The sequence below is a fragment of the Haemaphysalis longicornis genome, unplaced genomic scaffold (genome assembly GCF_048455015.1).
Source record: "Haemaphysalis longicornis isolate Haplotype H1 unplaced genomic scaffold, Haemaphysalis longicornis Haplotype H1 scaffold_12, whole genome shotgun sequence".
In the NCBI taxonomy this organism is placed as follows: domain Eukaryota; kingdom Metazoa; phylum Arthropoda; class Arachnida; order Ixodida; family Ixodidae; genus Haemaphysalis; species Haemaphysalis longicornis.
This window is the reverse complement of record NW_027526225.1, coordinates 39,082,614-39,108,490: the sequence shown is the minus strand read 5'-3', so window position 1 is coordinate 39,108,490 and position 25,877 is coordinate 39,082,614. Positions and strand designations below refer to the sequence as shown.

Genomic DNA, 25,877 nt, shown 5'->3' with positions numbered 1-25,877 from the left:
ACCCCTGAGGAACGCCAAAAGACAGTCCTCGACTCGGTTCAACTGGCAACTTTTTGGTAGCGTCCGTTGAGGCAGCACCGGAGACACTGATATTTTCGGGTAATCCAAGAAAACGCTGTTTGCGCATAAGAAGGACTTGAGAAAACCTATCGAAGGCCTTGTGAAAATTTAGTAATATGGAGTCGGTTCCATGGCAGTGGTTTTAAGATTGGAACACGTAACGGGAAAATAAGCCGAGTGGAGCAACAACACCTCACCCTAAACCATGATCTACGGAAAAGGTATTTTGAAGGGGACAAAAAATGCTCGTAAATAACATGTTACAAATTTTCCAGTCTTGTGGAAGAATTCAATACGTTAGGGATAAATTGTATAACAAAACAAGATACAGAGCCGAGCGCAAGCCTTGTGTACTGTGGTGAGCTCGCTTAGGGTGAACACGGGAGCGCGTGGCCGCCGCTACTATCAGAGCAGCCTACGGCGCGATGCGGGGAGCAGCACGCATGCGTTGTGCGTATCGGGCGAGGCTATGCTTTCAGCGGGCGCATCGCGTCATCGGAGCGTCATCTGCTAACTTTATCTTACGTGTAGCGGCGGAGAAATCGGCCGCTGTATAAATAACTGCAAGCTGGAACACGCAAGAAAATTGTTTCTCAGTCAGAGGTTATTCGTTCGTTAGCTTGAATGCAATGCAATCGTTTCGTCACATCGCAACTCGCCGGCTTGCTTCAAGCAGACTCGATAAAAAGATGACGCTCATTTTAATAGCGTTTTATTTTTTTCAAGTGGTTGCCACTGAAACCGAAGGAAAACATGCGCACAATGTTTATCAGAAATAAACTGAGAGCTTGAAGTGAGCTCGCGCACTAAAACCTCGATTCAATTTACTGTTGAAAAGCAATTTTTCTTGGCATGTTCATACAAGTGTCACGGATTCGAAGTTCAAAGCGAGACACCATTAGGAGACGACGCGCAACATAGCAAAAGACGAGCAGGCGCTCCGATGACGGGATGCGCGTGCCGAAAGCAAATTCTGGCTCGACATGCACAGCGCATGGGTAGAGTGAACTAGAATATTCTAGTTCACTGTAGCATGGGGGACACTTCGCGCAGCTCACGGTAGGCTGCTCTGATAGCACCGGCGGGCCACGCGCTCCCGTGTTCACCCTAAGCGAGCTCACCACTGTACCATGTTCGGGGTACCGTATGGGCCAGGAGCAGCGTTAGTTTTCAGCTTCTGCAGAAGTTTGAGTACCGCGAAACCGTCTCTATAATATCGGGCATATTGCCAAATGAAGAACATGAGTAGTCAAGCATATCCCGCGGAAGAGCCCTTGAAAAAGTTCAGCTTGAGATTGAGAGCGAGAGCTACACAGCATACGCGATAAAGATAGTTTCGACGTAAGGAGGGCTGCTTGCGTACACCAAACTACAGCTATACAGCTGCGCTGTAAAACCGCCGGTTGAAAACAAGGAACAAAGGTAGCAAGAAGATGAAACTTCGTCGCAAATCAGGGCCCCCTGCGACTCGCCCATTCAAAACTGCGCGAAATGGTCGCGTTCGGCGGCCTCCCAATCGCGAAGGGATGACGACACAGCGCCTCTGGTTTCTCGCAGCTTCGAAAACGGTACCTTCCTTATCACCGACCGCCGGTGCTACGAGTCCAAACTACGGCGTGTGGCGTGTGCCAGCAAAACATCACACGACATCATGGAGAGAGTGCACGCGCTCGCATGCCGAATGCGCCTCACTCAGCATTAGATGAAAACAAGTGGCATTCGGCTGCCCTAGACGCCACTGTGAAAGCTTGAACGCACGAAGGAGAAAAATAAAAGCAACGTTGCTGACGCAGCGCCGATGCCAACCACCAGAAAGCGGATGCTGGGGAACAAGTGGTTGTAACACACACATCAAAGTAAATATTCGCATTCGCCATGCAAACTATACCCGCATCAGACCAACAGCGTCGAAAATGGAATACCAGAGAAAAAAAAAGGGGGGGGGGGGGGGATATGTGGTGTAGCGCTACTGGCAACAGACAGGCGAAGAGTGGGTGAACTGTGAAATTAAGATTTCCTATCACGACAGAATGTCCCGCCGACTGTGCCATCCTCCCTAGCATCTCTTCAAAAACGTATCTACAGGCCGCAAGAAGAGTAAAGCTCCTTAGGCCTCGTATTTGCAGCCGGTTTTCTACACAAACTAGCTACACTGCCCGTGTTTGGAAAAAGCCTTGCTTGCCGTCGTAATAAAAAAGTTGTCCCTGTATTCCTGGGTCATTTACTGCGCTCACGCCAAGAAAAACACGCTTTTCTTACCTTGACAGCTGGCGCCAGTAGACGAGGCACAAGCTAGTCTTCAGTGAGGCCGACTTGCAGCGCACGAGCACCGCCACGAAGAAACGTATGATGTGCCCGCGCTTCGGAAGATTGGCAGTTCTCTAGACGCCGCTGGGTGAAGATAGATGTTACTAGATATGGATACAGAGTATCGCCACTCTTTTCTCGTTTTGTTCCGTGCCGCCGCCATGTCCATTGGTCAATTAGCATCACGTGACATTTGTTTACACTGCGACGGTTCATAGGCGCCGCAATTTTGTGGTTTACACGTTTTAATCGGTCAACTGGGGCCCTATTCTCGACTGCGCAAATTCCCAGGGAATTGGACAATTTGTCGGTAGTCTTTTGTGATTATCTTTCAATTTGAGTCACGTGCTTCCGGTTTACAGAGCGGTTGTGTGGGGTTTCGTCATTTTGACGTTTCATGACGTTTACTGTCAACAGTTGTAAAGTTTGCCTGATTTCTCTTTACTGAAAGCGCATAATTCTTGGCCAGCAATGAAAAACTAGACTAAATGCACCGGACATGACCACGTAGGCCTGTCTTTGCTATTCAACAGCAATACTGCTTGTAATACACGCCCTCTTTATGATTAGCTGAGAAGGCGTGACGTACTTTAAACAGTTGGCGGGAACGATTCACACATTGGCAACTTCAGCATGCGTAAAAGTGACTTAATGTTACTTAACAGCTTGAAAATGGCGGCTGCTTTTGTCGCGAAATAGGGCAAAAAATTTCGCCGACCTTCAGCGCCGCGAAATGCCCGCGAATTTGCAGCAGGCGCAGTTTTGCATGACGCGCGGTTTAAAGGGACACAGAAAAGCTTTGTGAAGGTGGCAATCAAATGCATTCAGGTGGTAGAACACATGACGGGGGATTTTTTAGCCAAGTGTGAGCCCCCATACGTTGTACGGATATTTTGTAGACAATTTTTGAAGATAGCCTTTCTCAGCCGATGAGCGCGACGCCGCAGCGAGCCGATCGCTGCTGACGCAACGGCGAGGCGCCCCCTGATTCTCCCAATCGCCCGCTACGACGGCCGCAGGCAGCGCCACTGCCATTGGCTTCCGGCTGCTCTTCCTGCTTCCTGCGCGATCCCGAGTAGGCGTAGAGTACCGGATTTCTGCAGCGACGTTCCGATACGAGCACCCCGCGTCCTCTGGATCTGGATAACGATGAGAAAATACGATGTTTGAGGTCCGGATCCATCAGGTGAAAGATACGGACGTTTGCAGACTGTGCATAGGCAAAGGCGGGTCCGCAGCGATTGACGCGTGCTTATTTGCAGGAATGAAACTAGCGCAGAACGGAAGTCGAGCGTCGCGAATCGCGATGTCACATGGATATTCCCAGTGTTTCCAGTTGCTTTGAAAGAAGCAGAACGGGAGGAGGAATCGATCGGCAAGGGAGGAGACATAGAGATAATATACTCTAGAGGGAAAGCGCGCCGCTGAGCCAATGCATTGGAACCGTACGACACATGGTGGCAGACATGATACAACGATTTGAAGGTTGCCAGCTGAGCTTTTGCTTACTAAAAACGACGAAAGCGATGGGTTGTAATCTGGCAACGTGCTACTGTGGCGTTTCCGCGTTCGGCTAGCGAAGCATGCCGGGAGAAATTGTAACATGGCGGACCGCTGGCCAGGCCGGCCAGGCGGATTTTGTGTAGGCGGCGTCAACAGCATTGCGTAGTTTATCTCCTGTGGGTAGGTAACCGACGTGTTTTTGGTTTAGCGTACGTGCGACTTGTATGTACTGAGACTATTTGAGCAAGATGTGGCAACGCTCACGCAACACTTGCGCGCAAGCTCGAATGCGACTGATCGCATGCGCGAGGACGCCAAGGAGTCAGCTGATCCGTACTGGGCGCACAGAAATGAATCTCCGTATGATCTCCGTGCATTTTGCGCTGTGCCGCTTTATCTGCCATTCTGTGACTTTTGCGAGTCGCTCAATGCTTTTCAAACGAAGTGTAGTGAACTGACTGTGGCTTTAGCTCAATGTAAAACCTTTATTGACACACGAAAAAGACATCGCATGGGCCAACGCTGATATTGCCGGTGAGTCGCGGCGCTTTGAAGCACAGGAACGAAAGAGCGCGGTCGATCGCAGGCCAATGGAGTGGAAGAATGCATGCCAAGGGAGTATGCGAAATACAGTCCGCGGCGTGTCCCGTTTTCTTTTCTGTCTGTATTCGTCAAGTTCTAGCTGCTTTCCACCACTTCAAAGGGAAAGTTTGCGGGGCTGAATGCGCAGTCTTGAATGGGCATTAATTTACCGCACAGATGGCGTGAGGAGAGAACATTGACTGATTAAAAAAAAAAGAAACCGCATTTCGTTACCTATGTTTTCGTTCTACCTTCACGAACGTTTGCGCGAACGTTCGAAGCACGAAGAGCTGTAAGAAGTTCCATGAATAAAACAACTGGAACTGAACGATTATAAAAGCTCCTTTTATTTCTCTTCCAACGGGAACGATCGCCGGCTGCCACTCCGTAGCCTGTAGTGAACTTGCGGTAGTCAAGGTCAGATCAGAATCGCTGTTCCGGCGTCGATAGATAGGGTGCTTAACGTGAAGAAAGAATGACAGCCTCGCAAGCGCCCGGGGAGGCACTTGCTCAGCGCGTGCATCCAAGTTGTACCAGTTGCACACGTTTTGCACGCATGCAGATCTGAGCTGAAGACTGCACACACACTATGCAGTCAGGCGCAAGGGCCTCGCCACTTCCTAGCACACTTAAAGAAAATCGAAACCAAAACTGAACTACACACTTACTCTTTCTCCGCTAATAAGAGATTAGTTACACTAGAAGTTTTTTATAAAGCTAGTTTTAATTACTGAAGCGATTATTTGTAACTATTTTGCTTCAGTTTTTTGGTTTAGTCAAATAATTACGGAACAACTTTTTAGAAGACTGAATACAATTGATCTGGCAACCATGAAAATTGTATCATGTCAGCGCCCACGATTCGTACGGTCTCGGAGCTCGCTTTACCCCCCTGGGAGGAGAGGCATAGAGTTAATACTACTGACGCTAAAGGAAAAGCTGCCCGGCCAGCCCGTGCATTGAAACCGTGCTACACCCGGGCGCTGACATGATGCCACCCTCACAGCGTTGCCCGCTGTCTTTTTGCCTACTAGAGTTGGCGGCAGTAGTGGGTGTTCACCTAGTAACCAACGCATTCCATCATGGCAGCCACCGTTGCTGCGAGTGCGCCGTGAAAACTTCGCTGTGCAGAAACGTTGTGTGAAGTTTTTCCTGTGGTAGGTAGCGAACTTTTGTGCCATGCTGCCGCGTTAGATGCAGTTTTGCATTCTCCGCAACTGAGAAGGCTAGCGCGTAGATTAGCGGGTACTTCGTACGCTCGGAGAGGTAGCTTTTGCGGGTGCGTCAGGGGAGTTCGGACGTCGCTTCGGAGTTGAGCGGACGTGTTTTTTCGTGCTCCTGTGCTTCGGAGGGGCGTCATTTCGGCGGCCCGTTGCAAGCGCGGGCCGTTGGACGTCGCCCGGCTTTCGCTCTGCTGGTGTGGGCGGTGAGTGCCAGCTCCCGCCCCCCCCCCCCCCCCCCCCAGTACCCGTCTCCAAAGCGGTCGGGACTGCCGCAGACTTCGCTCTTCGTCGCACTATGCTCGCCTCCGCGCTTCACCGTTCCCTTCGAGGTTTCTCGTCTCCCGGACGCAGCATTACGCCAGCCAACAGTGTTCGTGGTGTGTTGTGTGCGACGGAATCGACCACAGTGGAACTACTCTTCTCTACTCTTTCCTCACCTTTCTAATCTTTACTTTTCTCTCACCTATACTATTTCCCCTACTATTCCCGCTTCTGGACAGTGTTAAATGCAGGTGAGCTCCCATGAGAGCTTAATAATATCCCCAGTTCATTTATTTTCCTTCTTCCTTTAAAAAGAAATCACTTCCCCCTGACTGCTTTTTCCCCTGATTTTTTTCCTGGTTGCTTCCCCTGTATTCGCGCATGCGCTGTTTGTGTATATATCATTTTGTGTGTGCTAAAATAGTTCAGTTGATATGCAGCGCTAGTCGTGTGTAGTCTTTTCTTTGTTGTCCCGTCTGTACAGCGCTAATTTAACATGTTTCACCCCCCCCCGTATGCGTGAGCTGATTATTTTCGCAATCTATTGAGGTGCTCTTTACAACTACTTGCTTTTCTAGCGAATGGAAGTTCAAACTCGATAAAGCTTCCAAGAAATGCTTGTAAATGGAAATCGTATTTGTTACTACACTTTATGCTAAACAAACATGCTTTCTGTGCCTGTGCCTGTGCCATCTACGAGGCCTCTGCAGCACGTGTGTCAACTTTTTTCTCCAGTTGAAATGGTTTTAGGTAGTGGCCCTTGCATTAGCTTAGATTCAATAACCGTGAAATACCCAAGGCTAATATTACTAAGTTATGTGCATCAAGAAACTCACTCAAGAGATTTTCCGTTTTTCTAGGTATGCTTAGAACATTTGTCATTGATTGTATGCTTGGGGACGTGACACAAGGTACACGATTAATGTTGTCAGGTTACATTAGGTCGCAATAAGTCTATTTAATAGCAGCTTGAACAAAATCTCAACAAAAGCAAACCGCAGAGACTAGAAGATATCATGTAGAACGCGCATTTCCATTCTGGGTTTGTGGAACTATAGCTTTCAGTACTTCCAACTACAAAGAATGTAGTGCAAGTGTTCATTAGTCGCTGCTGGGCTCTTTACCTTTTAAAATTTCATGCCCCCTCTCCCAGATCAAAGAAAGAGGAAAAGTGTGTGAGGAACTAACTATTTCCAGCAAAGCTATGGCAGGTTTAAAGCCAATAAACAGACAGGCTTAAAAGCCAACAAACCTTTTTGAAGAAATAACAATTTCATGATAAAAAACCTAAGCACTAGAGAAGAGAAGAACTAAATAAACAAATACAAGCAGATACAGCATAAAAGAGCAAAAAATGAACAAAGCAAATGCAATTCTATGAGGCAGTTAGTCACGAAAGCTTCCACAAAGGAGCAGACACTTCAGGAGAAATTTTTAAAAATTAGAAATTATGCAGCCTATTTACATTATGTAAACAGAAAATCAGACATATTTCAGTGGTTTTGGACAAGATCGAGCTGAAGTAGCCAAATCAGTTCTTGCCTTGAAGAAGCAGATTGCAGTGATTAAGAGAGAAAAACAGTCACAGGGGCTGTAGGGGTGTTACCAGCATGCAGCATCCTTCGTTTGCCCATTTTGTCATTTTGCCTGCTTGTTTTATGCCTATCTTTTTTTCGCCCATGGTGCTGTCTTTGTACTGGCCGTTTCCACGCCATGTTTTTTTTTCTTCCAATTTTTTTATCCTTTATTTTATGCCAGTCCTTTCCTTTCCTTTCAAGTTTCCTGTTCCCATTTCCACATGTAGCACAGCCAGCTGGACAGTTCTTCTTTCCTTGGTTAATCTCTCTAGCTTTCTTCTACAGTTTCTTCCTTTTTTTGAAGTCGCACATTATGTCATCTTAGCCTTGCTCTTACCATCACAAACTTCCCTAGAGGTCTGGTGGTATTACTGGTGGTGAAATAAAATTTGTTGAATGAGAATTGCTTGTACATATGACCCTCTTGCTTTTTCTGTGTTGATATTTGCTTGTTCTGGCAGCCAAAGAGTAATGTACGTATGAAAAGTAACTTGTGCGCAAATTTTATTGGGCTCAGCTTGCACAAATAACTTCTCACACCTCAAACAAAACCGGTGGAAGAATGAGAAGGTTAGGCTGGCAATGTCAAATTTCTTTTTCTTCGTTGCCGGAATCGCGACACGGAATATGTTCTATGGTGTGAAGCACATAATACACGGGCTGATGGCATTGTGATGGCCCATTATTTTTTATGAAAATAACAATGCTGGTACGTTGATAATCAGCTACAGCATTACTGGAACCCAGCTTCGGTAATGCAACTTCGCCATCATCCTTGTTGCTGTTAGCACGCTGGAATGGAAGCGTGGAAATTCTACAAGGTCTGGTGGGACACCTTTGTGGCCACCGGTTTGATGTTGGCATAAATAAGAAGGCTGTACTACACATATCGAATTCCTTCGTTCTATCACGTATCGCATTCGTATATCGCATTCCTTCCTTTTATCTAGTGTATGCAGCTGAAGAACGTCTCCAGATGGCCCTGGCTGAACCGATACGTGCTGATGTAACTGTCGCAGATAATATAATTTAGAGTTCAATTTATTGTCGGCTTTCTTAATGGCTGCCATATGCAATGCACATTAAGTGTCTGAATACTCTATATTAGCGATTCATAGTCTCATGCTAGGCAGTCTGATTCACCTGCTATAGTTATGTTTGGCAGCTGTTTCAAAATTAACCACTATTATTGAACTAATGAGCGGCAATAACAATTTATAGGTGCACTCAAATTAATTTACTTTTCAAGGGAGACGTATATCCTTCGTCGACTTCGCCTTGCACAAAATACATGACGGTCCCATCGCGACCCAAGAAAGCGCATATGTGTGTTACCTCAACATGCTTCCTAGGCGGTTTCTGTTGACAGAGAGATTTCCGGCCGAACCCGCAGGCATTTCAGGCAAAACCGCCCGCAGGCGGGGTGGTCCTGATAATTGGGCGTGAACAGAAGTGGCCGTTTCCGTTCATTGGCGAAGGCACCCAGGGAAGGACAGAATAATTTTTCTTAACGCCCCACCACACGGCTGCCCATTTCACATGAACGAAGTTTACTCCTCCCCCATCCCCTCTGTGCAGGTATTACATGGGCCATATGAGAGCAGAGGTGCAAGTATACGTAATTAAACAACGTCGCTGATCCACCGAATTTAAGAAATGTGTCATGCAAAGCATCAAATATATTCTCGAAAATTTCAGATTGCGTGTTTCAGCGATCGAAGGAGCATGCACCAATCGCACACACCCATACAGGAGATTTCTGCACCTACATTCGGGATTACCTTTCGGCTTCGCCTTGTCCTCCTCAAAAAAATCACCTTATTGTGCAAATAAAGTTACCATTACTATTATTAGTTGGCGGTTGTTTTATCTCTGACTCAAGTAAAACACCGTTCAGTGAAAGTATAACAGCACCCGTAAACAAGAGCCTAGTTATACGCTAAGCATGGTAAAATGGTTCGTACATTTGTTTGTTTTTAATTTACGAATCATATACGATTAAAAGGAGCCGATCTGCTCAGACATGTTTTGCGTAACATGATATGACCGGCTGACAGCGAGTTCAAATCGGCAGCAGCCACTACGGACATGTAGACAAGGTCTCCTTGAAGACAGGCGGCGGCGGCTTTATTCCGTATCGTCGGCAGTCTTCGCAAGCAACGAAGTGACACAGCAGACACTAAGGTCTGTTAGAGTGAACCTTTGTAAATTAGCCCCACACGACTGACGCTCCTCACCATATACCGAAACTGAATTTGGCGCCTCTGCCCGACGTCTTCTTTTTGCTTATAATTTCATTTATTTTTGTTCCTCAAGCATGAACACTTCAAGAAAACCAATAAAAAGCATACACACTCGTGAAGAAACTCAGTTATTGCCATAAAAGTTGCTTAATTTTAGCTTAGGGCCTTAAATTTGTGCCTCATTTTCAAGAAAAATTGTTAGCCATATCTTTAACTACTGATCTGGCAACTACAGCGTGGCATCATGGCGGCATCCGTGTTTAGACACATTTTTGAGCCAGCTTTACCCGCCTAGGAGAGGTGCATTTAATTCTTTCTGGCGCAGCTAAAACTGAATGTAGATCAATAATTCCAACGGCTTTGCATCGCCATATTGGTGCTACGCGACAATACAGGCCTTTTGTAACGTTTACAAAAGGCTTTTCTGGGTCCCTTTAAAGCATGTTTTCTACCGAAAGAAATGATGGTTTCGGCTGTTTCCAAGTCAGTGATCACGGAACATACAATTGCAGTATTTTGCTTTCATGTTTAGCAATAAAATAAAAATAATTTGTTTTGCGTATAACATAAAAACCATTTGTTTTGCGTAACCGCAACATAAGAGGGCAGCACAAGCCTCTCCATGATAAAGAGAACCCAATGCATTTCATTTGTCCACACTCGTCCTAGTAAGCTGTTGGGTCACATGATCGAACTCAAGAAAAAATAACAAAGAAAACTGAGTCTTTTTTTATTACAGCGCTTATCGAAGTGAAGCTTGACGAATGAGTGAATCGGCGACATCGGTACGCTTTGCGGTCATCAGGCGTAGCGCTTCGCTGCTCTTATGTGTCATACAAGCGATGGTCGCGGCCGTCTTTTTATGTGACCACGCCATAACTTGTAATGTAGAAGCAGACGATAGCCTGGCGACGGTGGCGGCCGGGAAGGTGATAACGCAACAAAGCTTGCATTGAAGCAGAGGGCCCAACGATGTTACTAAAAGCGATTAAAAGAAATAAATAGATACGGTAAAAAAATGGTTTGATGTTTTTTAGCTCAACATCTGCCTTTCGGACGCTTTTGGATCAACGTTACTCGATCGCCTTTTGGTGTTGACGCCAATTTTGACCTGGAGAAATGTGTTTCTCTTCCCAGCCTCAGCTACCGTCTTAATTTTTATAGTACGTGCCAAGTGTTTTTATATCTTTTTATGCACAATATTGGATACCTTGGTTGCGATCTTTATAAGTGAAGCGTTAAATTACACTGCATGTCGTCATAGTAAATGTGCATCACCTCACTTATGGCTTACGTCGTGCTTACCCAAAAAGGCATAGCGAATTTCCTGGGAAATTGTGCAGTCGAAAATAGGGCCAATGGGTACACTTAGATTGTCCTCCCTGCTTTGCGACTGCGCGCGACTAACTTCTTTCCCAACGCGAATCAAAAATAACGCCTGCAGCAGCATTTCAGCAGCAGAAGTGTGTCTGGAGACGCCGTTTTGCTGCATCTTCGGCAGTATTGTTAACAAACGATCGTTTAGAAGTTAGCGGCGAGGCCGTAGAAGCGGCAATCTGGCAACACTGATAAACACCAAAATGGCCACCGTTGATGATTTGATTGATTGTAGGGTTTTAACTAGGGGTGTGCGAATATTCGAAACTTCGAATATTCGATTCGAATTTTTTTGTATTCGATTCGATTCGAACGACACTTTTATTGTTCGAAATATTCGAACCACCTAAAACTAAAAAAAAAAAAAAAATTCAGAGCGTGTTTGTATCGGTGTTTATTTACAGTGGACTCTCGATGATACGATTCTGGGGGTGCGAATTTCGGGATGATACGAATTTCCGAAAAGTCCCGGCGAAATTGCATCGTTTGCAATGGGAAAAATTTCGGCTGTTACAAACGGACCTGCGCGGCCCGGCGGAAGATACGAATTAGCCGGCGAGGCACCCGACTGCCGAACGAGCAAGTGACGGCTCTCGCTCCCCTACTTGTCACTCTTTCTCCAGAAACGGCCGGGCTGTTGTTTTCTGCTCGCGAAAACGCTCTGCGCTCTGCGCACGCCCAACGCGCTGACACCGCCGCGAAACCACCCCCACGCTGCGCCCGGCGCGGCCGGCGGCGTCAACATGGCGTCGGCTCCAGCCGCGAAGTGGCGCGGGCGCTCGAGCGACCGCTTCTAACCGCTCTTTGAAATGCGGCTCAAGGGAGACACGAAGTTGCTTGTGCGGTAAAGGAGCTGATAATGCATGCGAAAACGGTACTATAAAACATCATCCGTGCCGCTAGTAAAAGCGCCCATAAAATATTTGCTGGGGTGCTAAGCCTAACCATCTCCGGCGGAGCCAAGCCGTCTGTCTCGATCTCATCGCAAGTAGTCAGGCTCCTCCATTCTGCCGCGCGCGTCGTGCGTCATTTTCTGACCGAGGTAGGCGCTACCGCGGGCGCGAAATCGTCGATGTGGGCGTGAGAATACAGCGCTCGCAGAGCCGAGGCGAGCGAATCGCGTGCAAAAACGCCCCATGCGGTTCACGCTTGGCACGGGGGTTAAAAAAAGCAGAAAAAATCACGAATTTCTTCACGCGAAAGTAGGAAAAGAAATAAACGAAAACTTTTTTCAGCGCTAAATTTTTTGGTCTGTTGGTTCATACGAATTTCGGATGATACGAATATTTTTCGCAGTCCCGCGAGATTAGTATCATCAAGGTTTTACTGTATCAGCGCGCGGCAATGTGCACGGGCTCGGGCATGCCAGTCACTAGTGTCTCAAGTGAGCGGCTGTTTTCGGTATCTGGTAAAGTGGTACGAGCAGGAGGGTTGTCACTGCTCCCCGAACATGTCGAGCAGTTAACCTTTCTCCATGTTAACATTTAAGTGAGTGCAGACCTTAACCTGTTGAGTGCAATGGTATTGTGTAACTCCTAATTTTACTTTGTGTGATATGTTGTGCAATAAAGTTGCAGTTTTTGTCTCTAGATGGTGAAAACATTAATTTTGCAAAAAATAATAAGTATTCGTATTCGAAAAATATTCGATTCGATTCGAACTTTGTTTTTATTATTCGAATTCGCTTCGAAATTAAAAAATTGATATTCGCACACCCCTAGCTTTAACGCGTCGACGCAACGCAGGCGGTGAGGCGCGCCGTAGTGGAGGGCTCCGCATTAATGTTGACCACCTGGGGATCTTTATCGTGCGCCCGAATCTCGAACACACGGGCGTTTTTGCTTTTCGCCTCCATAAGAAAAGCGGCCGCCGCGGCCGGGAAGCGAACCCGCGTCCTCGTGCTCAGCAGCGCAACGCCTTAGCCCCTGGGCCACCGCGACGGGTAAAAAATGGCCACCGTTGCTGACCTGAACGCCTCAGTGGCGGTACTTTGATACCTTAGCTAGTGACACTACGCGAAACCAACTCGTTGCTGACAGTTGCGCCCCCTGTCGCAGTATTTACAGTTTTCCTTTTCCTTTTCTTTATCGCACGTCGCCGGTCAATATATGTAACCATAATATTCCTGTCCTGTGAATATTCTGTAACCATAACCCCGTAACCCTGCCAATACTCCTGTAACCATACTCCTCCCTACGGCAGGAGTATGGTAACAGAAAGTGGAAGTAGTCCCTGCTATATCGTAGATATTGCAAAACGAATCGTATGAAAGTAGGCCTGATAAAGAATATGTCGCTACGTTAAATTTCACTTGTTTGTCATTAGGTGTTACCGCACCCTGAGTGAGTGAGTGAAATACTTTATTAAGGACGAGAGGCCGTGAGGCCCTGTGGGGAATTGAGGATGGCGGAAGGGGAGCAGAAAGGGAGAGGTCACAATTCATCACAATTCACACAGTGTACACACTTCTAGTTTTAAGGTCCTATTCACCAGATGCACATTTCACTCTGTCAGTGGCACCAAAATGCACAGTTTGCACTGTTGACATTGGTCGTGGATTACCGCACCCTAAACACTAGTAAATTGCCACTTGCTGTGGCTGCACGTTTTTTAAAGAGAAAAGGATGTTTTCGAAGAAAATACGCCTTTCCCCATTGTTTAAAGGCAACTGTGTCTAGAGATATTTGTGGCGTTGGACTGCTGAAATTACTACATAATCATGGAACGTTTTCCCCCACCCCGTACCAGGAATATCTGTCAGTGTTGCTGTTTTTATACAAATTCTCTTCAGCTATTCAGGCAGCAGCACAGTGTCAGCGTGAAACGGACAACACCATGCTTGTCTGCTTGAATAAAAGAAACTGGGAGAAAGACAATTAGGGTTCAACTTAGCGCATATGTGGCAAGGTGAAGTGCTACAACAGCGTATTCCGGGAATGTTATACGCAGACGACATTGCTCTTTTAGCTGATAACTAGAGTTATATGCAACGGGTCGTAAATATTAGTGGCCAGGAAGCCACATGCCTCGGGTTAAGTTTGAGCACTGAAAAATGGAGAATAATGGTTTTCAATGACGCCAGTGCTGACTCAGTGTCAACCCAGCATGGCGAATTATCCAGAGTCAAGGAATATAAATATTTGGGAGTGGGGCTGAACGAACGGGTCAACCTGGTAAGAAATCACAAGGAGCAACTGAAGAAGAAAGGAAAGCGCGACGGAGCTATAATGAAGCATATAGCTCTGTGAAGGTATAAAAGATATGAAGTAGTGAGATGAATGTTGAAAAAAATAATGGTTCCGGGCCTCACATTTGCGAATTTCGTACTCTGCTTAAAATCAGACCCCCTTTCATTCCTTGATGTGAACCAGAGCACGGTAGGCAGTTTGGCCTTAGGAGCACATGGTAAAACAACTAACGAAGCAGTGCAGGATGATAATGGCTGGGCGTCGTTTGAAGTTCGGGAACCGCAGAGTAGTTTATGTTTTAAGAGGACGTTGAGAGCAATGCACAAGCGTAGGTGGACAGCTAAAGTGTTTAGGTTCCTATACTTTAAAAGCATGGACACGCAGTGGTTAAGGAAGACTAGAACGTTAACGATGAAATACAGAAATAACAGAGGAGAATGGAAGACAGCCAAGGTAACCAAAAAAGCAGCAAGGCAGATTGAAACGAATAAATGCAGAGACAAAATAGAAGCTAGAAATTTGTTAGAGATGTACCAGGCTGAGAAATTGAACAGCAGAAAGGAAAATTTCTACGATAATTCCCAGGGCAGTGCTTTGCTTTTTGAGGCTAGAGCAGGTTGCCTACGAACCAAGAGTTTTGTGGGGAAGTATTCGCAAAATGATGGGGTATGCGTGGTATGCGGAAAAGAACCAGAAACTATGCGGCACATAGCGTTAGAATGTGAATGTATCCATCCAAATCTACATGAAGGAAATATTCGGCTTCCAGAAGCCCTAGGATTTAAGGATAGCACAGAGGAAGTTAACTTCAAGGCTGTCGAGGGGACGAAAAGAAGTTTAGAATGCTGGTGGACGAAAAGCAGAGAGGGGAATATTGCCTAGGACAGTTACCACCTGTAACAGGGAAAAAAAGTATTTTGCGCTTGCCCTCGAGAAGCGCTAGTATTAAACGAAAAGTATAAAACATAAATACACAAGTTTGTTTCCTGGCGAGACGACACCTCATCACCCCGTTTGAAAGGCAATACCAGTAGCAATCAATCAGTGAAAAGGGGTACCGGTGCTCTAAATCGTAACAGCTTAGCCATTTTTCGGAGGGATGGTCTTGTAGACATATGCTGCTCCGCAGACGCTTGACTTTAGGCCTAGGCCGAACGATTCTGTGCTGGAGATTTACCGGGCCGGCCACGGGACAAACAATCGAAAGAACAACACCGTAAACACAGGCACATCGCTGGCAAGTGCGAAAATAAATTCACACTGAAGCTTTACCAGGATTTTAGTTGTGACAGAACCCGCGATTAACTAAGTACGCCACTTACATCCGTGTCGCTAGTTACATTTTAGCCCAACAGTACTTTAACCAAGCCCCTCGAATCTGCAAGGATGACATTTTGTGTCAGTGGAAATGTTACAGACAAAAAGAAATGCAATCGTAACGCGCGAAATTCGCTTCAGGAAAAACAAAGCAATTGAGAGAGAAAGTCAGGTGTCTACAGGCCACTTCTCGCGCTGAGAGCTGCGACATTGCCCTGAGCTTTCCCCTTTTTGAATCGCACCTTAGGTGCGCCCGTTCTCTGAAGGCAAAACAAAAGTGGGCAGTCTCTGCCGCATTGTTAATAACAAGGACTGTCCTACGAAAAATAGGAACGAGTGGGGCGTCACCCATACGCAGCCTTTTGTTCATTGTGCGATTGGCGTCGTTTAGGGAATCCCGTTATCATGCAAGGCTGTGTATGTGGGCCAGACTAGACGTTGTCTAAACATTCGTTTGAAAGAGCATGCATCCACTATGACAAATTCAACAGGCGCCAATCTGCCTGCTCATTGCAAAAAGTGTGGGTGTCACCCGTTGTTTGGTGAGACAGTGGTGCTCTACAGGCATAACTATCAGATTGTCAGGAAATTGGTCGAGGCACACTTTACCAAGGAACATCATAACAAGTGTGTAAGCATATCATCCATAACTCTTCACGGGAAGGAACACGCGCTAATCGGCACCGTGTTTGTCTAATCTTTGGTTTGTGTTCAAGTATAAATTTGTGTTTTTTCTATAAACCGGTAATTGCGAGCAAGCGCCGGTGTGTGTCACTCCTCTTTGTCCAGGTTTTTTTTTGTGCGCTTTGAAGTTTTCGATCTTCTTTTGTATTATGGACTTCCCAGTACTTGCGGTGAGTACACTTCCCCACGTACACTTCTAAGTCCTCATGTGCTCGTATGATTCGGCACACCAATTTACACCATATGCAAAACAAAGTAAAGATAGCACTTCAATCTTTTCCATCCGGTAGCGAGGAACACAGGGCCGTTCAAGTTACATCCATCATTTCGGATGCTGTTAAGACCTCTCAATTTGTTATCTCTTCCCAAAAAGATGGAATAACAGGTGGTGGGATGAAGACTGCGCGCTGGTGAATAATCAAAGGCAGGCGGCTTGGAAGGTAGTTCTTAGAAGCCAATGCCCGTCAATCCGGACCAATTACAAATTTGCGGCCGCCATATTCAAACGGACAGTGTCTACAGCGAAAGAAGCCCATAACACCCAGAAGTTTGCCGCTCTCTCAAATAAAACAAAATAGGCGATTGCTATATACGTTTCTGCGCTTGAGAAAGTGCTACAAGAGCACTACAATGACAATGCCGTGGTTCACTCAAAACAGGAGTCGATTGAAGCTCTCAAACAAAGTGCGCAAAAACCTAAATCCCCATGTTCTTTTTTTCACACTCCTTTTATCACTCAACTTTCTAATGTTGGTTTCAACCCTGTGACAATGTCGGAGTTGGCTGAAATTGTTTCACAGCTGTCTGTGGCTGATCTGGGGTCAGATGGCATTACTGTACCAATGTCACAGTTCTTATTTGAGGACACGCCTAAACAATTACTGAATATAATAAACACGTCGCAGAAAAATAACTGGATACCTCCAGAATGGAAACTCTCTAAAATACTGCCACTGCTCAAAAACGAATGTTTAGGTTATGCCCCAGATGACATCAGGACGATTTCCTTAACTAGCAACTTGTTAAAGCTCGTCGAGAGCAAACTACGTGGTCACCTTTCGCGGTTTCTCGAAAGCAATAGGGTGTTAAGCTTTCCCCCCCCCCCCCACCCAAATTGGCTTCAGACCCTGGAATTCTATTTGGAAGGCTCGTGTTGACAGTGAGAGCCGCTTTTAACTAGCCCGTAGCCTCAAACACGCAGGCGCACTTGTTACTCTGGATATAACAAAGGCCTATGACAGCGTAGAGTATACTACCTTAATGTCACAGCTAGAGAGTGGCGAAATTCCACTATACATTCAGTTCTGGATTGGTGCGTTTTTAACTGGAAGGACATTCTTTCGTTCGAAAGGTCCTATATCATCTTCGCAATATCACCAGTTTCGTTGGTTCCTCGGGAGTCAGTCCTTTCTCCGGTTCTTTTTAATATTCTTCTCAAATCAATTCCGGTTATGGATGGCATATCAGCTTATGTTTATGCCGATGATATTGTCACGAAGTCAAAGACAACGCAGTTGTCTTCAAGGAAAACAAGTTTATTGAAGCGAACTTGTGCTCCTCTAACAACTCAAAGAATACGCAGGCGGCCAAGCGGTGGTCAACAAAGTGACGTGCTCAAGCGAGCGTCGGCGAGTCGAAGGCCGCGGTGTCTGCTCTGCGGGAATTTATCTTTGGGCACGAGTGTTTCTCGGACCGTCGATTTCATCAAGAACACTGTGGATGAAAGCAGGTTATTCTAGGCTGTTGACGTTAGTTCGAAACACTCTCCCTATTCCCTATCAAAAGAGATAACACCAGCGACATAAAAATAAAGAATGGAACACGGGATTCACTTGGCACACCGATAACATAGATAACACAGCCCAACGCATCCGGTTGGCAAAAACAAAACATAACCAAACCCAATGCATGGTTCGCGGCAATATTGCTTTTTACTCATCGGACAGAGACATTCATGACTTGTGTCAACGATTACAAAGCTATCTGGTCGCCCTTGACAATTGGCTTAGCTGGCTACATTTATCGGTTATTGTGAAAAAATGTTCCGTTTTAGTGTTTCCGGTTAGCATCACCTTATCATTGTGCCTATTGTACCAACACCAATCCATCGCTCAAGTTACAGAAATTAAATAACTCGGTATAATCTATGATTACAAGCTTACATGGCGTCCTCATGTTGAACATGTTGCTGCTAAATAAGAAAGAGCTGCAGGCGTGCTCCGCAGGCTATGAAACCACAAATTCGGGTTGCGTAGAGACAAGCAATAATAAAACGGAGTTATATTCGCCCGGTATTAGAGTTTGACTGCGTCCTATTTTCTGGTTGTGCGGCGTAGAAATTACATCTCCTATTTATCATTGAGAGAATGGCTTTGCGACTATGCTTGGGATTATTAAAATATGTCGCTAACCATATTTTATACCTTGAGGCTCGATTTCCTCCACTGAAGTATAGATTTCAATTATTGACCGTATTATGAATTTGTTTGACTCCCCGCTGCACGGCGCACAGTTCATTTTCCGTCTGAGGCCTGATCTTTTTCAAGGCATTCAGTGGCCACGGTTCCAGAGCCCCCATATGGATCTGGTACAGTCATGGCTTCAGACCTTTTTCAGCTCCCCCCTCCTTCTATTAGTGTGTGATGTGTGGAAATAAACTTCGATAACATCTTCCCCCGAATGCAAAGATGTATCCGGCCGGAATCCTTAATGGATTGCTGGATTATCATTTGTCAACTCTTCATTCCCCTATCGCCATTGCTACCTATGCCTCTCAAAGTTATGAGGAGGCTGGAGTCGGGATATTCTCCCAGTCCCTTGATTGGTCCTTTCCAATTGCGTTACCTAATTACACTTTTATTTTTCAGACGGAATTATTGGCAATGATTATGGCTTTTCAAGAACTTGAGCATATATTTTCGCATGTTGTTATTCTTTCTGACTCCCTCTCTGTGTGTTCCGCATTAACATCCGAAAATAATCTTCAATTATCCGCCCATTCAGGTCGTTTCTTCCTCATCAGCTTTGTGAGGTTAGGCTAGTGTGGATTCCAGGACATGCAGGAATCATACAATGAGTGGCTGATCAATTAGCCAGTATGTCTCTTGGTGGCCCTGTGGTCGTGCATTGTCCAAATGATAGCTTTCTATTTAGACGTTTACAGCTACTCCAGGCTTATGCGCAAGACGCTCTTAATTTTTCTAGAGATTAGAGCCACCTTCGTCACGCATCGAAGCCGATGTTTTGTGAATCAAGGCTATGCGAGCTAGCAATCCCTAAACTTCGGTGCAAAATTCCTCCAGTAAATTCTTATCTTTATAAATCTGATCTGGCTCCATCTCCGCAATACTTTTTCTGCGACAAACTGGAATATACAGAACATTGCCTGTTTAATTGCCGCAGCTTTTCCCAACGGCACGCACGCATCTGGAGTCAACCTTTAAGGGCCTCCACCTTCCGCTATCTACTTCCGAGTTTCTGTCACTAGGCGCTTCCGCCCTAGGAGCCTGCCACAGGGATGTTGTGTCGGCCCTTCACTCTTATGTTGCGGCGACAGTCCGGTTTTCCTGCTAGCCAGCTAAGCATTCACATTTATTTAATTTTTCTTCCTGACTCTACTTTTATATTATACATATGAAAAAATGCTGTTCTCTAGTTTCTTTTCTCAATTTTGAGATCTAAAATACCACAGGTCCCATCCTGATTAGGTACAAAGCTTCTTGGCCAATTCCCCGCGTGTGTATGTGCCGTACTCTGAAGCAAGGAACCAACCAACCACTGGCACCGCAAGGCGCCAACCTCCGAGTCAGCCGACACCGCGTTTTGTCGCCACAGAAGCGATGACTGGCGGAAACCCGGTGGCACACGTAAGCCTGCTCGCCGTGAATTCGTGCACGACGCTGGCAGCACGTAGTGTCCCGGCTCTCGCCCCAATGCGACGGCGGGCCAAGGGCATCCGGGAATACTACGACGAGGAGATCACTACGAAGTCAAGGAGGAGACGAGGGAACCGGACTTCGAAAACGAGATCACCATTGAGGAGTACGCGAACGTCGGGTGCACGAAGACGCCCACACAGCCGCGCAAAACCATTGAAACGGAACGGGCCAGAGTTCGAGTCGACGTCGCCGAGCAGGAGCAACGATTTCGCCAGAAAGAACAAACTGCGCGAACTTAAGCTTCGTCCACGTCCGGCTGCGAGGCGTCGGAGATAACCCGGGCAACAAAGTTCTGCAGCTGCAGCCCGGAAAACGCGAAACTGGCGTTCCCGCTTCTCAACAACATCGCCTCGCCGAGCACCAACCACGGATGGCAGCTCGTCTACAGGCTGGTCAGCGAATACGCCTTCTGCGCAACCAAATTATGTCCTACTGCCGCAACTTTAGGGAGAGCCTCAAGCGGGAAGGGGCCATCGACGTGCGGGCAGAAAAGCTGTGCATTTGCCTCAACATTGGAGGCCACGCCAGTTCCGGGTCCCTTCAAGTCTTCGGAGTCTCCCGGAATGTGAAATCATGCGGCACCATGGGCGGTGTGCAATAGTCTCGCCGTGGTTGCAATCTCGTCATATGGTGACTGTGTCACGTTTATTTGAGCCTTTCACTGCGACTGCACGACAGAGCCCCCGAACTACTGTTAGTGCTTGAAGATTTGAGATCTTTAAATATTACAGGAGAGGAGCTCTGGTCTACGAAGGATTGTTGCTACGTTATAAAACTTTACCTGACCATGGTCTCAGGGCGCAAGTTGGAGTGCATTCTCAAGCCCGCAAACTAATGAAATCGCCATCTCACCACATCATGATCAGCCTAGACCACTAAATCCTTGTCTTGCCGTGCGCTTTTTTAACAGCGAGCTGTTTAGCAAATCGTGATTTTTCGTGTCTGCAGTTAAAAATACGAATTAATTGCCTAGCGCGCGCACTTGAGCACGGACCTTGCAGCGACCACCCGGCAGTTATCAAAACCATGAAAATGGCTTGCGCTCGTGTGTGCGTGCCCAGTGACGACCGCCCAGCGTCTCTTGCACACGTTCCTCAAGGCATGCATACCCACTTACGGAGATTGACCAAAATTGCGGCGAACGGCTGGCAGTTAGGAAAACCAAAAAAAAATGTTGAGCACTCGTGTGTGCGGGCATCGCGGCGAGCGCCCAGTGTCCCAGGCGCACGTCTGTCAAGCCAAGCATACCCACTTATGGATATTTGCCAAGATTGTCAAAAAAAGAACCCCAGCGTTCGCCGTAATCGTAGCAACACTCGCTCGGAACGAGAAATGCACGTCATAGCGTACGCGACACCAGGGTGCTGACCAATGATTATCACTTCCAAAAAAATTGGGAAGCTCACACTCCTAGCAACCATGATCGAGTAAACATCGTTTCCTCCCCCCTAATCTTTCCCGGGTGGAGGAAGTTTCTCTGAGGAAGCTTCGGGCTGGGGTGGCTCTCACACCTTCAGTCACCTGGACTTAGAGACCCGCAACAGAAGACCCAGGAACATGTCCGAAGTGTCCGGCCTCGGCGGATGAAGCGGATGTCAATCATCTCTTGTGGACGTTCGCAGGAACCAGAACAGCTCGGGACAGTGGGCTAAGAGTGGTTGGTCTTCCGTGGGATAAACCGGGGGACTTCAACCGGTGGGTGCACGAAGACCGCTACTGCAGGTCGCTGCTGAACTTTTTACACGAGACCGGACTCCATGCTTACCTTTAGACTTGTAGAGGGTCATCAATTTCCTGACTACCTGTGCTTTTGTACCCGTTCTCTTTATTCTACTTAATGTCTTATTTTTGCTTTATATGCGGCATGGCACAAAAATGCGAATTAAAAAAAACATCGTTTCGGCAGCGAAGAAGAAGCAAATCGGCTGCAATCGTGGTTTTATATAGTCATTATGGTCGTGAAGGTTGCGTACAGCTTCGCTACCTTAGTCTTACGCGTTAGTGTCAGCTTTCTTTTTTTTCCACATACTACCCCACGAAATGAATACATTGTCCACCTCGTCTCTTCCTTGTGACATTTACCAAAATGTTACGTGGCGGTATAACGATGAGACGAACCATGATTGATGAGGTGATGATTTATTGGGCGTCAGCCATCTTGGCGCGAGCACGGCTATGTCACACAATGCGCTTCATCTTCTTCGAAGGTATGCGAACATGGCGGCATGTGTGATTGTCCACCTCGTCTCTTCCTCGTGACAATATGCATACACTTAAGTAGACGTAGCACGCTAAATTTGAAAACAAAGACAACAGCCTGAAGAAAGTAAATGGTACAAAAAATGATATAATTTAGGCCATCAATATAATAATGAACAAACTGGCGGAGCGTATACAAACATGTCTACACGGAATTACAAAACTGGAACAAAAGCTCCGATTCAGTAGCTGCTGACGCAGTAATGAAAGCATTAGGAGGACAGGGAGTAGAAGAGTTGTACATAGGGATCTTGGAGTAAACATGCTAGGAACGTACCACACGATACAATCAGCATTCCTGGGAAGAAAGGGAATTTTATATTAGAGAGAGAGGACTTTTATTGAAATAAAAAAACACAGGAAAGTCGGCCTGATGGTTTCATATCTGGCCAGCTATTCTGCGTGTGGGAAGGGAAAGGGGAGGAAAGAGTGTGGATAGAGGACGAGAGAGATGAAGATGGCGAAGAAATGAATAAATGGCTATGTACAGAAGATGCCTATACTTAAACTGTGCCTGTGTTAAAGTTCAGCCGGATGGGCCTCAACTACGATATCGCTGAGAGACTGCTGCTGCGCAGAAATGTCAGCACAGCTTTCAATGCCTTGTGGGAACGCTGCGTGTGTGGCCAATGTCCTAGCAGTACTTCCTCCGACACCACACAACAGTCCAAACGGGCCAATGATCTCGCTAAATTGGTTTCGAGGATGCGCATAGCGTGGACAGTTGCAGAGAACATGCGAAATAGTCTCTGGTCCACGGCATGTTTCAGAGTCGGGGTCACTCGTAACGCCAATGAGGTGCTTGTAGCGACGGGTAAAGGCTACGCCCAGCCGTAGTCGGCGAAACAGCGTGGCGTGGTTTCGCTGAATACCAGGAGGTAACCGAAACTTTCAGTCGGGGTCCAGACTGCAAGTCGAGGTCCAGACTGCAGTCGGAGTCCAGACTACAAGAGGGCACGGTCTCTCCGACTTTATTTGCAGTATGCTGAGACGGGATGTTAAAAGAGTCAGAAACGGAGAAGTAAGGTTACAGTAAATGATAATAATTGAAGAACTTTAAATTTGCATGCAACGTCGTGTTGTGTGATTGCCAAAAATAAATGCACAAATGGACGCGGGCTGAGACAGCATTTTAGTAGGAAAAAAGCAAAATGTGAACAATTCGAAATTAACATTGTCAAATCGACATGCACAACGTATCATTTTCAGCCCTGGCAATTAATATAAAATGCCAGTAAATATGTCTTGCGGAAGTTTTGAGCTCTGATCAAACCACGAGAAGGAAATCAGACATAGAAACACCGTAGACTGCAGAGTACTCCACCAACATTTTGAAGCAGGAACGGTAGATTATCCTTATAACTCTTACGGAAAGTATACAGCAGACGCGTACACTCCCAGCGATGACTGCTGGGGCGGAATCTTAGAGACTTGTTAGGCCCCTGGAATATTCGGAACTGGCATAGCCCTAACAAGCCAGGGAAGCACGACTTAAACCTATAACGCCTAAAGATACGAAGTAACGCATGTATTTGCTTTAATATCTTTAATTAGGTAATAGGCGGTTCGTCGGTGAAACTGAGTGGGGCATGTCAGGAGTTTTAAAGGAAAAGCTTTGTTAGTAGGACAGATGGCGTCCTATAAAAAACTAACGCGCTTCTCCATTGACCACTTGGCCAACCGAAAAGCTCCGATAAGATCTCTGGATGAGAGTGAAACCGGGCTTCCACTGTGTCAAAAAGGTTACTTGAAAATCCGTTACTTGAAAAGGAACAGTTCACGATGAGTTATTACACGCATCGATTATAACGGAGAAGACAAATAGCATGCCTTTATATCATATATTACGTATCCTTTTAAATATGTAGAGCATTCGTAGGCGCGCTTACTTAGTGCGCAAGAAATCGTCGCATTGGTTCGTTCGTTCTTTCGATTTGAGTGCTTTAAGGTTTGATGGTACATTTCACGAACTTTCAGAGAAGGTTGAATGCACTTTCAGCGAAGGTTTTGATGCAGTTTTGACGTGAGAACGCTTTCGCGCTTCTCTCGAATTCCTTTAGTAGGAGGAGGAGGAATACACTTTTATTGCATGGTAATTTTTTTCAATGCTGTGCCCACTTTCATAAGGTTTTAGGTGTTTGGAATGAAATATGATGCCTGGTGTGTCGTAACCACCACTTCTGCGTCGGCCTTAAAACTCGAACACTTCATACCTCCAGCCCATTATTCGTATGAGGGGCGCTGTGATGAGTCGCGGTCCAATATTTGACCTACTCATTAAATACTGCCGCGCCCGCGTGCGCACTGTATATAACTTAACTAGGATTTGCTTGATGGCATGATCAGATCTCAACAATTATCCGCGGTGCTGGCCGGTGCAACGATGTCGAGTGGAACCCAGAGAAGGAATAGACCTCGGAATGTGTCCATGCGCTCTTTTAGCGGTGCGAGTTGGAATGGATGGGTCATTCATGCGTGCGAGGTTTACAGTTCTCCGTGATGCGGCCACGTCTTTACTCCTGCGGTAGTGACGGTACGCCCGGATTTAGCAGTCCCCATTAAGGTTATCTAGCACAAGGAGGGGGAGATTCCAGCTAGATGCGCAGCTGCTGGTAAGTTTTCTTTGCTGATTAAAATGAACAACAACGCCAAGACATAGACGGGGAAAAACAAACGAGAGGGTTGTCTACAAATCTTGTACTTATTTTGAGGGAAGCAATACAAAGGAAAAACATGAAACATGCTATACTCGACATCATTACAGAGAAACTAAAAAAGCGGAAAAAATTAGCAGTGGCTTAGTTTGGCTATGCCAGGATGTATGTACCATGAGCTAAGGTTCAGCAATCCAATCCGATCCAGTCCTGTCCAGTACAGTCCAGTCCAGTCCAGTATAGTCCAATTCAATCCATTCCATTTCATTCCAGTCCGGTACAGTTCGATCCAGTTACTGCTTTACCTTACCAGCATTACTTCTGCCTCTGCATTACCAGCACCCTTCTCCGTCGCTACAACCGCCTTGGATGTACCCGCGTCTGCAAATTACAACTGGAGTGCCCGGCATTACCCGCAAACAGGATATCGCCACCCCTGCCCTAAAGTTCTTCGCCTTGGAAATGATCTTCCAAAAATACGGGGCCCACACCCATCTATCCACGGATGGATCTGTGACAGCTAGCTCTTCGGCTGTAGGAATCTGGCTTCCATCTTCCCGTACCGCTTTCAGCGCAACGCTTAGCCACAGGATGACATCCATGGTCACCGAACTTGCCGCTCTGTGTGCTGCTTTCGCCTACATCATCGAGCAACCAGCGCGTCAGTGGGCCACCTTCACGGATTCTCGGGCGGCCCTTCAGGG

The 25,877-nt window shown here is 46.5% G+C and overlaps 1 protein-coding gene across 2 annotated transcripts in view; it reads right to left on the bottom strand.

Annotated features, from left to right (window-relative positions):
• LOC144162575 (uncharacterized) overlaps positions 1 to 2,462 on the bottom strand; it is a 72,977-nt gene extending 70,515 nt beyond the window's left edge. For both annotated transcript variants that reach the window (XM_077693164.1, XM_077693165.1), the window contains exon 1: positions 2,320 to 2,462. The gene's annotated coding sequence lies outside the window, so the exon portion shown is untranslated. The remainder of the gene's footprint in view (positions 1 to 2,319) is intronic.
• Between the last annotated feature and the right edge of the window lie 23,415 nt (positions 2,463 to 25,877).